Genomic DNA, 13,244 nt, shown 5'->3' on the forward strand with positions numbered 1-13,244 from the left:
TTGACTAATGCTTAGACATCTGAGCCCAAAACTGAAGCTATACCCCTATGCCTTGAATTCTTTGCATAACAAATGAGGAGAATCAGCTAGCTCAGGGTAAAGTCCATCCAAAGAAAGAACTATAAAGTGACTCGTGGTCCTGGTGTCAGGTAAGTCATGTTCTAAGTAGGTTCAGGACCTTCAAGGAGTTCACCTGTATTATATGAACCATTTTGCTATAATGCTGTTGGGTGGGTGAAGATTCCACTCACATTTTTCAACTTAGCAGATGCCAAACTTATAGCTAAAGTGGGGTCACAAAGAATTTAACACAGTTGTAACACATTCTTACATGTGAATTGCAGATACAGCCTTTAGGAAAAAAAATAGAACTATCATTCTGCAAATGCATTTTTTCAGTGGAAAGTACAGAAGACTAGGGATTTCTGGTATTCATGTTTGGTAGTGGGTTTAGTGTTTCAATGTTTATTTTGGAAAAGGTCTGCACACAAATGATGCAGTTTTTCTTAGAATAGCCAGACAAGATTCTGCTTCCACCTTCATGGATCCTTTGCTATTACTCTCCCAATCTAGAGTTTAGTTTGGGACCTGCACTGCATCCAAAGAAGAGAACAAAGCTGACAAAGAGTCTAGAACACAAGTCCTATGATAAACAGCTGAGGGAACTGCATTCATTTATGCTGGAGAAAAGGAGGCTGAGGGGAGACCATAATACTGGCTAAACTTCCTGAAAGGAGGATGTAGCAAGGCAGAGATTGGTCTCTTTTCTCATGTAAAAAGCAATAGGGCAAGATGAAATGGCCTCTAGTGGTGCCAATGGAGGTTTAGATTGGATATTAGGAAAAATTTCTTGAAAAAAGGGTTGTCAAACATTGGAACAGTCTGCCCAAGGAAGTGGTGTAATCACCATCCATGGAAGTGTTCAAAAATATGTGGATGTGGCACTTAGGGACATTATTTAGTGGTAGACTTAGCGGTGTTAGGTTTGTGATTGGACTGGATATATTAAGGGTCTTTTCCAACCTAAATCATTCTATGATATGGTCATTAAACAGGTGGTCTAACACTGTGTGTACAACAAATCACTAAGGGATTCACCTTTTTGCAATTTGCTTTCCTTACTTTCTTGCTTTTAACTTGTATCTCAAGGAATTCACCTGGTTTCATGCATAAGGGTCTTTACAGACTTTTCAACAACTCACATTCACAAAAGGCATGTTTTGTATTTACAGCCCCCATTAAATTCACAGGGAGTAGAAGGACTGTTAAAAAGTGTATTCTGTAGGAAGGGCAACATATTAATATATATTGAATACTGAAGCCTCAGAGTAGCAGCCCCTTAGCTGCTGTCTTCCCTTTCCTTGAGTTAGCTTGCTCCAGGGGATTGGAGTGAGACACTGCTACATAAAAAAAAAAATTATTCTTCTTTGGAAAACAATCAGTGAATAGGTATATCATAAATAGACCTTTCTTAATTTTACCAGACTGAAGTCGAATTATATAAACTATAGGATCGCTTCTGCTGATGGAAGATATTTTAAATAACATTTCTTCAGGCTTTATTTGGAAACTGGATGGCCAGATGATAATTACCCTATTTCCATTTCTAAATTACTGCCAGCGGAGGCTTAGCTATTGCAATCAAGCAGAGACCAACATCTCACCAGGCTTGAGGCAATAAACTACTGAAATAAAAAAAAAAAATGGAAGCATGAACAGTTTTTCAGTGTCTTGCTTTAATTGTTCTAAAGGCTTTGCTTACCTTCTTGAAACTGTCTGATCTGTAAACTGGGATGATCATTTGCATTATGGTAATGAAAGTACTATATACATCAAAAGGATGAAAAAATTCCCTAATTGCCTCACTTTTAGTGATTGATTTCCAATAATAAACCTGAGCAGGTTCAAGGCAAAGTATCTCACTATGTAAATTGAAGATACCAGCTGTAGACTGGGTGCTTGCTATGGCTTTACTGCAGGGACACAAAAATTCTACATAGCTTACTTCACTATTTTCAGAGTTCTGCCTTTCCATACCATTCAGGTATATAAAAAAAGAAAGATGTTTGAGGAAGGAGGTATCTGTGTGTTTGGGGGAAAATTAACACATGAAAAGCTGAAGGGTAAAAAACTAAAAATCATCTCAAGCAGAAGCAATACCCAGGGACAGGCTCAGTGCTGATAGAAGTATTTTGCAGACAAAGTCAAATGAAAGTAAAAATTTGAAATGCAGAAAGCTATTGCACTAAAACACTCCCTAGTATCCTCTCCCTCATCTTTCAGCCTGCATTTTTCCCATCCAATTAACGAGTATTAAGGACCTTCTGAGTTTCCAGGCCAGCAGCCAGATGCTGTAGCCATGTCCGTGTATAAACCACATCTGGAAAGCCCCACTCAAGACCACAGAGCATGCTTTTGCAGCACCTTTCTCTCAGTCACATCTACAGACAGCGTGGAATGTACTAGGTCATGATGTGAACCCAATCAACATCACATACCTTTCCTGGGTCCTTCTTCACACACTGCTTTGCACATGTGTACTGGTTTGGGCTGGCACAGAGTTAATTTTCTTCATAACAGCTCATATGCTGCTGAGTTTTGGATTTGTGACCAAAAGAGTGTTGGAAATTCAGGGGTGTTTGTTTTAGCTATTGCTGACAGGGTTTGCACAGCATCAAGGCCTTTTCTGTTTCCCACTCTACCCCATCAGTGAGGGGGATAGGAGTGCACAAGGAACTGGGACAAGACACAGCTGAGACAGCTAACTCCAGCTGACCAAAGTGATATCCCAGATCATATGATGTTTTGCTCAGATATAAAAGGTTGGGGGAAAAGAGGGAAGAAGGACTATTTGGAGCTGTGGCATTCATCTTTGCAAGTAATCATTAGTGTGATGGAGCCTGGCTTTCCTGGAGATGGCTGGACACCTTCCTGATCATGGTAATTCCTTATTTTGCTTTGCTTGTGCGCAGCTTTAGCTTTACCTATTAGAGTGTTTTTATCTCCATCTAAAAGTTTTCCCATTTTTATCTTTCTGCTTCTCACCCCTTCCTACAGGCAGAGGGGTGGAGGCTGGGAGGGCAGTGAGCAAGCAGCTGCATGAGGCTGATCTATCTCCTGTAGTTAACACTCACCACCACACCATCTCTGCACCCCTCTACATAAAGAGTCTTCATTTTCACTTATTTTGTCCAATATCTTAGCTTAGCTTTATGTAGGGAAGATGAAAATTTATGTCAGATGTTCATGGTTCTCTGAACCATTGCAATACCCTACTGTTTGTTTGTGGTGTCCGCAGGACCAGCACTTGGTTGCTCTTGAGGTGGAGCTGTGAGTATTTGAACCCATAGGAGTCACCAAGACTGGCAGTAGGACATGCTAGAAGGTACATGAAAGCTGGGGAGCACAAGGATTTTTGTGCTGTTGTAACTGCTTTTGTGCTCTAATGATGCTTTTATTTATGGTCTGAGATGAAAGCACGAAGCAATAACAGGAATTTGGAACTAGGTACTTCATCTCCCAGTGAGGACAATAGTTCTACAGACAGCATCTCGCCTAATTGCAAGGTGCAATACAGACAGCAACTACACCTAGAAAGAGAGGTTTCTTTGCCCCTGGCAATAAATGATAACTATTTCCCAAAGTGCATGATCATGTTGAAGGGCATCACAGGTCCTTAATAGCTGAGGTTTCAATAAATTTTTTGTTCAAGTGTACCTACTTCATTCAGCAACCACACAGAGTACCTCAGCCCATAACCATATAAGCAAAGCCTTTACTAAAGCTAGACAAATGTGAAGGGTGGCACTTCTAAGAGTACTGCAGACTTTATAGTCTCATAAGATTCATTTAGGTGCTATAAACCATAAGTCTACCTGGCTGCAAACATTGAAATAAATTATAACAGTAGCCAGGAATGTCTTGTTGGAATTTCTGGAGAAGAGCACACTAATTTCTGGACAAAGCTTGTTGATGTGGTATTTCAGTATGGTCATTTTCTTTAAAAAATGAAAATGGAGAGCAAGGTCTTCAAATGCATTTTCTTTTGCAAGGTCCGTTAACATGGGAAAACCATATAGTAGACGAATGGCCTGACAGATGGAATACAAAACTGGTTTTACTTGTGCTTGCTCTCCAATTGGCTGGATTTAGCAAATGGAGGCTGCATGAGATGAATGAGTAATTGGAGTCTCTACAGCCAAGTTCATTTTGGGTGAGAGTGGGTGGGCTGAGCCAAGGCACACGAGTGCCATTCATGTGGATGACACCCTTCATTCTTCTCTCCTCACACAAACAAACTCTTCTTTTTGTAAAGTTATGGAGTACTGGGTATGAGGAGAAAAAAAATGATCAGAAATCTACTTTAGATTGCTATCATCTGGCATTGTTCTCAAAACTATTGAGAGAAACATGGGTCGTTAAAGTTTTTATTTCAAGATATTTGGGCACAGTTTCAATAGACTGCTTTCTTTCCTTCCCCTCTTTCCATCTTCTGTAAATTTCTCCTCATCTGGGGGCTCATTCATTTCTCCCAGAAAGCTGTTACTGTGGACTTTGCTCTTAAGTTTTGCTACAAGGATTAGTAACTCCAGGAATAGGGAAGCTATTTAACCCTAGTCTCCAAAGCACTTGTGTTTTGTGGTTGGGTTGTTTCATATCTGACAAATTGTGAGCTCTGACTGAAACTCTCATGGTCAAAGTGTTCATATGTCTGTCTCCTGCATAGAATTTTTGCTGCGTAACAAGACTTAAGAATAACTTATATACTTCCCATCTGCCAACCACAAATAAATGTATGGGGAAATTAACATCTCTAAAACCTACACTATTTCAGATGAAACAAGCTGGTGATTAAAAAAATTACTGTGGGACCAGAGAGACAGGAGAGCAGGGACTGAGACATAAAGAGACATAGGAATGTGTACATACATTTATACAGGCATGTACCCAGGCTAAAAAAATCACAGTCATCACCAGCACAGACATTAGAGAAAATCTACAGCTCATCTTACTGCTATTGCCTGATTCTTTTCAGGGTACTAGTTTAAGTTATCTTGGCAAGGGAATAATTTTCCAATATAATTTATGCAGGCACATTCATACTATCTGGAAGTGAATCAAGTACAACTAGGTATGTACAAAATGCTTCTGTACATACAGCAGACAAGTTCCTGAGTGATGTATTGAAATTACCAACAACGTGATTCATCATAATGGTTTTCCTTTCAACATGCACTAGAGTTTGAGATCCTATCCTTACCTAGTCAGCCTATCACGTGTACATAGAAAAAGGGTTTCCAAACCTTTTTGATCTACAGCCTCCCTCAGACTTCAGATATAAATCTCCTGACAATAGAATTATTTTTTTCCAGAGCCTTTTGCAGAATGCTTCAACATAGTCCACACATTAACATTTTGGGGCCTAGGAATACTTCCCTAGTGTATTTCAGGTGTATGTTCCAGCTTTGCTTTCACTGCATTCCTTCCTCAATTTACAATTCACCTCACAGGAAGGTTTCCATAGCTAAAGCAGAAGGTTTGTTGTAGTAGGAAACACAGACGGTTAGGCTGGGAGGCGCGGCAGCGGAAGGACACACAGCAAGCAGTCTGCAGTTCTCCAGTGGTTTATTATTAGGCGCAGCAGGGAAGGTCCGGGGAAGGAGAGACGGGGAGGAGAAGCTGGGACGGGCGCGGGGTCTGGAGCTCCGGAGGCTGCAAGCTGTCAGCGGCAGTTGGTGTCAGGCCGCAAGATGGCCCCAGGCAGCAAGCTGGTTCCAAGGATAAGATGGCCATTGAGCACCTCATGGCATAGGGTTTTAAGGGGGAGGAGAGAGGGAGTGGTTTGGCACGCAGGCCAACCAGGAAAGCCGTAGGGAAGAGGGACAGGGGTAACAACCAATCATTACAGGGGAGGGGAGGATACATAATCCAAACCAACCAATGGGGTACAACTCAAGGGGGAGAACAAAGAGGAACAATCTGGAAACCAAGCTATATATGGGAAAGGGGCGGGGGAGGCGTCTGGGCCAATGATCCTCTTAGCTGGCGCATACATTGCCGCAGGGGCTCATGGGCTGATCTCACTGTCACCATGAGTGAGACAGCACAGGCTGTCCCTGCCCCCACAGCCGGCCTTCTAGCTGGCAACTTGGAGGTAAAACCTCCACACCGGTTCCATGAACCACTAAGGTCATATGCTTAGTCCAGGCCTGGCCCAATCAACTTAGCTTAAGTGCCTAGTGTGAAGCCCATGATAAATACAAACTTGCTTGTTTATGAAACTTTCCCATGGAAGCCTTGGCATAACATGGAAAGATAACTTTCTGATTGTTTTTGATCTAACAGTGCAAATGCTGTGTACATTAGACCTTTGCTGTCTTTTGCTGGTTGTTTTTTGTAAGCGCTGCAGCAATAAATCTTCAGTGCCAGAGACACAAGGTGTGCACATAAGAATTGCCATTTTTTCTATGAATAAGTTTCATACTCAAAAGTTCACATTGCTTTTAGATGATTTGGAAATCTGTGGGATATTGCTTTCACCAGCAGAGCATTTATTCTCTGTATAACAAGAAAATCCAAAGGTTCTTTTGCTAGGTTTAGTCGGTTGTTAGGCTGAAAAACAATTTCCAAATTCATTTCACTGGTATTCACCAGGGGAGTTTACTGTTTATTTAAGACCATAATTTAACTTCGGAAGGCAGCAATGAAAATTAACTTGGTTAAATCTCATTAGCTACTAGGAAACCTATCTGGAAATTCCTAATCCTCCTTATTTCAAAACAGAAATTTGATACTGTAAATTACTTTGACCACAGGCTATAATTCTAAAGCCTGTAATTGCAAACAAGAGTAAGTTTATACACAAGGCTGTTCTTTATTGTCCTTACTCACAGGAATATTTTTACTGAGATAACTAAAGCTAATTTATACAAAGGTAGGCACTCACCTGGCTTTGTATCTATTCAGCTGTAACCTGGAAAAGAACAAAAGCCCACATCTAAGTAAAATATGTGGATTTGTGGTTTTGTTTGCTTTGTAAACACCAAATCACAAATGTTGGAGGTTGGTAAACACTTGTGGAAGCCATTTGGTCCAATCTTCCTGCTCAAGCAGGGCTACCTACAGTCAGTTGCCTAGGTCCATGTCCAGATGGCTATTGAATATCTCCAGACATAGAGATTTCCAGCCTCTTCTGGTAACCTGTGTCAGGGCTCAGTCACCCTTACAGCACAAAAGTGTTTCTTAACGTTCAGAGGGAACCAACTGTGTTTCAGTTTGTACTTACTGTCTCTGGTCCTGTCACTGGGCACCACTGAAAAGAGCCTGACCCCATCCTCTTTATACTCTCCCTGCATTTATTTGTACACATGGATGAGATCCCTCCCAAGCCTTCTCTTCTCCAGGCTAAAAAGTCCCAGCTCTTTGAGCTTTTCCTCATATGAGGCAGGTTCCACTTCATTAATCATCTTAGTCATTTACCAAGTTCTCTTGACTATATCCATGTGTCTCTTGTACTGGGAAGCCCAGAACTGGACCCAACACACCAGGTGTGGCCTCACCAGTGCTGAGTAGAGGGGAAAGCTCACTTCCATTGATCTGCTGGCAGGAACCTTCTTATGCAGCCCAAGATACCATTAGCCTTCTTCCCCCTATGGGCACATGGCTAGCTGATGTTCAACTTGGTGTCTACCAGGACCTCCAGCTGGTTTGTCCCCTAGCCTGTACTGGTGCTGGTCCTTACAAGGCACAGGGCTTTGTGCTTCTCCTTGTTGAACTTTGACAGGTTCCTGTCAGCCCATTTCTCCAGCCTGTCAAGGTTTCTCTGGATGGCAGCACAGCCCTCTGGAATATCAGTGTCTTCTTCCAATTTGGTGCCATCTGCAAATATGCTGAGCATACACTTTGCCTCATCACTCAGATGAGCCTGATACATGATGCTCTTTTCTTTGCAGCTGTCCTAGATCCCTCTTCCTAAGGCCATGGACTGTCATAGCTATGGACTACATAAACTTAATAATGCTTCTCTCCTACTTTTCCAGAAATGCGTGAGTGTACATGTTCTGTCATCCATCTATCTCCTCTGACACTACAGCTAGGGAAATTTGTGGAAGAGTAATAATATCAAACATCAATAGGACTGTTTGCACTCTAAATACAATTCAACTGCATTGTGATACAGACACCTCTCAGTAATATCTTTCTATAAATTCAAATATATAAGTTCTTGACCACCTTTAATGACCGTGTTTACTTTCTATTTTATTGACAGCATAAGAGAAGTTGCACTAAGGCTTTCCTTGCCTCAGAGGAGAAAACACTAATAGCCATATCTAGACTACAGAGCAGATGCACTCTTCAGTGTGTTGAAGTTCTGCTCATTCAGTCACTTAGCATCAGCTGTGGTGGCCAGCACAGATTTTCAGCATAAACTCCAAGTGGCTTTTCTTAACAAAGAGCAAATCTCAGCCACTACATCACATGCATATTACATGCATATACATGCCTAGCCCACCCCAAGGTAGGTTTATTTTTGTTCACTTTCTTGGACAGTGATATAATGGTAAACAGGGGCATTCAGATTTGACTGCTGTATACCATCAGAAGAAGTCATGGGCTTCTTCAATACTAATTCCACCATGATGTAGACTGAATACAACCCAAAATGGATGCATTCAAAGTCATTACTTCCAAAGTGCTCTAGGGTACAGTGATACCAATTAAAAAGTTCCAAAGGGCCTGTAAAATTATGAAATGTAAAACAGCAGTGAATGAGTAACTTGCTGACCCAGCCTAATAAACTAGCTTCTTTGATGGATGATAAAAGAACCTTGAGGAACAGTGGTTTTAACTGCTCACAAGTTTTTATGATCCCTAATTCAGCCACTATCTTTGCTATTTCATTCTGACCCAATTACCAAAGGATCTTACATGTGGCCTTCTGCACTTTCAGAATAGACAGGGCACCTTAAAATCTTTTTCCATCTTTGAAAATGTACAGGGCTGCCTTCAGTTAACTCAGGGGAATAATGCATCATGAAGAACAAGTACTTTATGTAGGCAATGCTACCAGTCAATTTAGGAATGTTGTTTATTTTTTTTAATTGAGTCAGTATATCAATTTCAAGCCTGGAGCCTGAAGCAACTTTTCTGAGTAGTGCTGTGTCTTGGGTTTTTATATGCTTGATGTAAAAAAAGAGCCTTAACTTTTACATAATGAAATACTGGGACTACTCCCATATGAACAAAACTGCTTAACCAAATAGATAGACTTCACTGTAGTTTGAAATACAATTAATTCCTTATCTGTTATAATTTATTCTTTGCAAACATCTGTCTAAACCATTAAATGATTCACCTAATTCCTTCAAATCCATATTTAAGTAGTCATTTTCTTATTAGGCTTTGACACTTACTTGTTTGCTTGCATTCACTGGATGATCTGTCTCTTAATTTGTATGTTTTCAATGGCTGGGATTGTCTCAATTCTGCATAGAACTGTTGTGATTCAGTTGCATTTGAAACTGTTTATTACCATTGAAATAATAAATAATAACTGTCTGAAGCACTTAGCAGCCTTCTTTTCCTTCAGAGATGTTAATATTAAAAGAATTGACTCTCTTCCCAAAACTGCATGTTCTCTTTTCATTAGCCTTTATAAAAACCACACAAACCCTCAAACTTCTTTCCCTGAAGAGAAACACTACTAGTTTCAACTACTTTTTCTGAGTTCCCTTCCCCACTATGATCTGTTGTTAAAAGTAGAACTAACCAAAACAAAGAATCACATTCCAATCTTTTTTTTAAATCATATTTTTACAATGTGTGCATGCATGAATACCATTAATTTTTCAATATTATCTTGGGCTTTGTATGTCTGAGTTGGTGTGCCTGTGCAGTACAACAGTGTAACTCCACAGAGTTTTTAGAGGAAGATAAGGATACCAAAACAATTCCTCCTAGGTAAGCTTCTCTAGCTGTAGTTGACGCTGCTGAATGGTGAAGAAGCATACAAGTAGCAGAGCAACACTGTGTTACTTTCTTGGCTACATTGAGCTTTCTAACTTAGAGACAAAAGTTACAAGAGATGATAGTAGTGTGGCGGTTTTGGCTTGTTTTTATTTTTGCTTTTTTTTCCCAGAGCTTTGTAACTCATTTTGTTATCCTGTACACAGCAATTCTCTCTGCTCAGGTCTCAGTGTCTAAGGTCCACTTATGTCTCCCACATCATATGGTGGAATGTCATCTCTTGCAGAAAGATGACTGGGACAGAAAGCCAAGATTTTCCCAATATTTCCACAGGGCAGAAGAGTCTCCATCATGCAGCATCATGTGAAAATCTGCAAATTGTAGCAGTTGGTTTAGTGGGTTTTTTTCCCCTGATTAATTGCATAGTTTTGATCTGGTATCAAGGAAAAGTACATTGCAGGGGGGCTGTGAATTCTGAACTCATACTGGTTGTTCAGGTAGATATACCTGCACATTCACATTTTTAATCATTATAAAAAGTTATTTGAAAATTCCATCATTTAAAACCCCCCATTGCATTACAGGCTGTGATTTAGTGAAGAAGAAGAAGAAGAAGAAGAAGAAGAATAACAACAATAAAAAAACTCTCCTAAAGCACTTTGAGAACTAAAGTTGAAAACTGCATTATGGGAGACAGGATGTACTGCCTGCAAACCATCTCAATGAAAAATGCCATTAGCTGATGTCATGAGATCAGCCTGACTAAGATAATGACCCGAAGGCAGATGGATGCCTGCTGCCTGATTTATAACACACTGAGACTCAGCACTCAGCAAACTGTATCATCCCTGTCTTTCTCTTGGCACATTTAGCAGCCACTGCTGTTGGCGCCAGTCCTTGGCACAAGGTTGTGAATGTGACCAGCTGTATCCTGAAACAAGTGCCCCTCCTCTTGGCCATCGTGGGTCTGGAGAAATTTATAGTACTTACAAGGTACATATCTGTAGTTATAGCCGAGATGGGACAGACTTACAGTCACCCTCCTGCAGTTAAGTTAGACACATTCTGTCTCACTTGCAGAGTGACATAGACACAGCTGGCCCTGGTGTCACGCATGACAAACAGCTGGCCCTGCAGAGAGCATGATCAGCCTTTCAAATCTCCTCCACCATAAAGTTCCATAATGCATCTGGCTCCTTTGCTCTCTTTTTCCCATCTTCACAGATTGCAGCCTGTCTCAACATGTTTCTGCAGCAAAACTGGCCTGAAGAGTGAGAGAGGTGCCAAGCAAGGTGCCTTACACAGGCAGCATGATTGAGTCACAGACTCTGAAGCCCAGCTTAGGGCAGGGCAACAGTTAAAAGTGTCTTGAGTACCCCTAAAGGCTTGTGGATTTGGTATTGTGCATATGGATATATCCTGTAATATTCTCTAGCTCTACAGCTCTACAGCAGCACTGTCCAGCTGTAGCTTTTTGACGGCCAAATTTACTGCTGGTATAAAACTCTGCTTTTTGAGAGATTACTATGCAAGATGAGTGTGGAACTAGATTATGTTTTAAATTATATGTTATTCCCTTTACTCCATGCAGCTAGAAGCAGTGGGATTAACTTGCAAGTTAGGCATGGCAAACACAAATCAAAGGAAACAAAAATCAAGAGGAAAGGAGTGGCCTCATAATCAGAGCCCAGAGTCAGGAAATCTCAGTTCTCAAGGTTTCCTGAAAATGTCCCTTTTCTTCTGTGGGTCATGCTGGGGAGATATTCTTAGTCACTCTGCACAGCACCTTACTGCACTTACCCTTCTGACACTCACACATTTATTTCACTGACTTTACTCTTTGTAAGAAGAAGGGGTTAACTCTTGTTAACTGTGTGAGCCTCTGTTTGACCAAGGTATTTGTTTTTTGGTGTAAACAAAGTGCATTTCTATTCTGAAAAGAAGAATTTAATTCAAGAGCACTTGTTCTTGCAGTCTTCTCCTGTGGGAGGCAAGTGTGAGAAAGAATATCCCTTACAAGCTGTGTGGAGGCCATACTACTCAAAGGGAAGGTCAGGCTGTGGAGGGAGATTTCAGATTAAGTGTATCTACTGGCAGGAGAACATGTTTTGCCACGAGGAAGGTGCCTACCATTCCAGGCAAATATCAATCAGCAGTTTGCAACAGGCCTCACGGAATTTAAATAGAAGCTGCAGTAAAAATGTAAGCTGTTTTAAAGCAACTGCAATCTTGTTATCCTGAACGGAGGCAAATCCATAAACTACTAGCTGTCGCAGGTGAGAGGGAGACCAGGGAAATCCTGATATTTTCCATTTACAGAACCACAGAAAGGGCAAGGTTATAAGGCACCAGAGCAGGTTGTCTGGTCCAACCTCCCTGCTCAAACGGGATCATCCTAGTGCACCTTGAGAGGAGACCTCATCACAGTCTGCAACTTCACAAGGTGGAGTGGCACACTGACTTCTTTCTCTGGCAACCAATGATGGGACCTTAGGGAAAGGCCTGACGTTATGTCCAGGGAGGTTTAGGTTGGATATCGCAAAAAGGGTTTTCACCCAAAGGGTGCTCAGGCGCTGGAACAGTCTACCCACACGAGTGGTCATAGCCCCAAGCCGGACAGAAGCATTTGGACAATGCTCTCAGACACATAAGGCAGCTCTTAGGGCTGTTCTGTGCAGGGTCAAGAGTCACACTTGATTATCCTTGAGGGTCCATTCCAACTTAGGAGTATTCTGTGATTCTGTAAAATTGCATCCAAGTGGTTCTTGCTACCATGCAGGTACCTGTGTACATATAGAAAGCACATTCGGGACGAGGCAAACTGTGCTTTCAAAAGACCAGGTACTGAAGGCGACAGCGTTACACCCAGATAGTCTATTGTGTGTGCCCACGTCTGCCTGTTTATTTCAGCAGGTCACGACCTAACGACCACCACAGCGGGAAGCAACAGGCGGCCAAGCCCGCCCGACGCACAAGCGCCCTGATAGACCAGACCAGGGCCACGGGGAGGCTGCGGGCACGCTCCCTCTCCCCGGGCACGCTCCCTCTCCCCGGGCACGCTCCCTCTCCCCGGGCACGCTCCCTCTCCCCGGGCACGCTCCCTCTCCCCGGGCATGCTCCCTTTCCCCAGGCATGCTCCCTTTCCCCGGGCACACTCTGCGGGTACCAGGCACCCAGCAAACAACACGCGCCCCGGAGCGAACCGCTCGCTATGAGGGCAGCACAGGCCGCGCGCATGCGCCGCTACAGCTCCGGCGCGTCCCCGGCGGGGAGAGAGG

Source organism: Lichenostomus cassidix, chromosome 1, assembly GCF_008360975.1.
Source record: "Lichenostomus cassidix isolate B80296 chromosome 1, HeHo_3.0, whole genome shotgun sequence".
Classification (NCBI taxonomy): Eukaryota; Metazoa; Chordata; class Aves; order Passeriformes; family Meliphagidae; genus Lichenostomus; species Lichenostomus cassidix.